General features: G+C 36.8%; 1 long non-coding RNA gene across 1 annotated transcript; it reads right to left on the bottom strand.

The window, feature by feature from the left end:
• Positions 1-314: 314 nt before the first annotated feature.
• LOC121877001 lies at positions 315-2400 on the bottom strand. The gene is made up of 2 exons (XR_006090867.1): positions 2282-2400; positions 315-631 (listed from the first exon to the last, which is right to left on the bottom strand). It is a non-coding gene; the product is annotated as an uncharacterized LOC121877001 (long non-coding RNA).
• Positions 2401-3055: the final 655 nt, after the last annotated feature.

Below are 3055 nucleotides of genomic sequence, written 5' to 3'. Positions count from 1 at the left end.
GTGTCTTTAGAGTAAACTTTAGTGCAAAATGTTTCCCACATTCCTCACATTTAAACTCCTTTATGCCAATGTGTCCAAGAATGTGTCTTTTGAGAGTACCCTTTTGTGCAAAATGCTTCCCACATTCCTCACATTTAAATTTCTTTACACCACTGTGTCCAAGAATGTGTGTATTGAGAGTACCCCTTTCTGTAAAATGTTTCCCACATTCCTCACATTTAAACTTCTTTATACCACTGTGTCCAAGAATGTGTGTTTTGAGAGTACCCTTTTTTGCAAAATGTTTCCCACATTCCTCACATTCAAAATTCTTAATACCACTGTGTCCAAGAATGTGTGCCTTGAGATATCTCTTCTGGGAGAAACATTTTCCACATTCCTCACATTCAAAATTTCTTACACCACTGTGTCCAAGAATGTGTCTTTTGAGATGACTCTTAGATGACAAATGTTTCCCACATTCCTCACATTCAAACTCCTTCATACCATTGTGCACAAGTAAATGTTTCTGAAGAGTAGACTTTAAGCAAAACTGTTTGCCACATTCCTCACAGGAGAACTTTTTATCTCTGCTTGACATTGTGAACTTCTACTTAATTACACTTGGTCTTGAGATGTAACATCACAGTATCTGAAACAAAATATTTTGCCTTAGATAATATTCTTATAAAAAGTACAATTTATAAATGAAAACTACAAGTGACTAAATCAACTTGTGTAAAGTGAAAATATTCTAAACGTAATTACAAAGGTTTAATTACAGCTAATGAGGGTTTATGACACATCGTCACCCAGTAACGGACTGCCCTATCTTTAACCATAAGAACATAAGAACATAAGCAGTCTGCAATAGGCCGGTTGGCCTGTGCATGGCAGCTCCTGTCGAGAGTTACTACCACTCTCTATCATCCATGAATCTTTTTAAAACTTTCCAGCGTTCCAGCACTTACTACAAAGTTGCTAAGCTTGTTCCACTCGTCCACCACCCTATTTGTAAACCAGTTCCTTCCTAGCTCCCTCCTAAACCTAAACTTATCCAACTTAAATCTGTTGCTACGAGTCCTATCCTGCTCGGATATTATAAGAACTTTATCTATATCCCCTTTATTGATTCCTTTCACCCACTTAAATACTTCTATCATATCTCCCCTCACTCTTCGGCTTTCTAGGGAATGCAAGTTTAGTTTCTTTAACCTATCCTGATATGGAAGGTTTCTAGGTCCAGTCATTTTAAATAATTTCTTCGCTACCGACTCCAGTGAATTGATATCCATTCTGTAATGAGCACAGAACTGAACAGCATAATCGAGGTGCGGCCTGACTAGCGCAAGATATAGTTGCAATAAGACCTCTGCACTCTTGTTACTTACACTTCTAGATATAAAACCCAATACTCTGTTTTTTTTTTTGTTTTTTTTTTTAAGGTGATTAGCCCACCTGGGCACAGGTCACTGACCCACATCGGGGCCTGGGGGCGAAAATTTAATAATAATAATAGTAATTCATAGTAAATAAAATTTATAATTAAAAGTAAAATAAAATAATAATAACAATAATAATATTAATAACAACACTGTAATAATGATAATAAAGAAAAAATATTAATAATCAATAGTTAGAAACGCTATATGTACAGTATGTTGTCTTGTCAATAGTAAGAGAAACAATTGAGACCCTGCAATTGTGTGTAACTGAGGCAGAAAGACAGATCATCAACCTGGGACTTGGTCACATATGGCAGCAGGGTCTACCATTAGACAACACATTATGCTTCCAATATCTTCCCAGGCGGTAGTCCCTCCCTGCCTACTACCTACTGCTTTATTTCAAACATTAACGCACTGGTTGATGTTGTTAAGGCTGTATACATTGACAGTATTTGTTCTTCCAATATTAAGTACGCTGCACTTGCTCGTGATGAATTTCATTGGCCATTTCTCTGACCACTCCTGCAGTTTATTTAAATCCTCCTATAGTTCATTTGCATCCTGACCTGAATTAATCTACCACCCTATTTTGGTGTCATCCGCAAGCTTGCTTATGTCACTGCTGACCTCTGTTACTAGTGTTAAAGTGGTCATATCTCCATAAATATCAACCTACCACTCAAATAAAGGTCATATTCCTTTATAACAAGATAAAAAACACATTAGTTAAATCTATTGTAGTAATCAATTTCCCGTTATGGCATAAAATGAATCTTTATCATTCCACATAGCAGGAAAGGTCATAATACAGTATTAAGGTAAACAAGGTCATATAACACACCTTAATAACTCACCAAACACTTGCTGTAATGTCCAGGAGGAGGAGAAATAAACTGTTTTACGAGAAAATTGACGGAAGTATACAAGATGGTGAAGCGTGTTGTTGTTGTTGTCAAGGAATATCCAATAAGGAAGAACAACTCTCCACTATTAGTCACCACAGGTTGACCCGTAGTGCCGCCTGGTGACTGAATGACTAACTTACCAAAGAAAACTTTTATTATTTGAGGGTAAACTATTACTGTTTATTGACCCTCATAGAAGACGTGCTCCTCAACATGATACATCACGTAAGGTATAAAATAGTTTACTTGGACTAAATCAACTGTGTAAACCATTACTAAATAAGATATTAATAGGTGGTTTATGAAACTTACATTATAAGTAATGAATGATCATTAAATGGAAATATTTAATGTTTTACATTTTATTATAATAAATATGGCAACTTTTGTACCCCATAAATATGGGAGAGGTTTCTGTACCCCATAATCCACCCCCCATAAATATGGGAGAGGTTTCTGTACCCCATAATCCACCCCACATAAATATGGGAGAGGTTTCTATACCCCATAATTCACCCCACATAAATATGGGAGAGGTTTCTGTACCCCATAATCCACCCCCTATAAATATGGGAGAGGTTTCCGTACACCATAATCCACCCGACATAAATATGGGAGAGGTTTCCGTACCCCATAATCCACCCGACATAAATATGGGAGAGATTTCTGTACCCCATAACCCACCCCCCATAAATAAGGGAGAGGTCCTTGTTCCCCTTAATC

The sequence above is a fragment of the Homarus americanus genome, unplaced genomic scaffold, assembly GCF_018991925.1.
Source record: "Homarus americanus isolate GMGI-L3 unplaced genomic scaffold, GMGI_Hamer_2.0 scaffold36671, whole genome shotgun sequence".
NCBI classification, from domain to species: domain Eukaryota; kingdom Metazoa; phylum Arthropoda; class Malacostraca; order Decapoda; family Nephropidae; genus Homarus; species Homarus americanus.
Note: the sequence above shows the minus strand (reverse complement) of the source record. Positions and strands in the feature narration are given on the sequence as shown.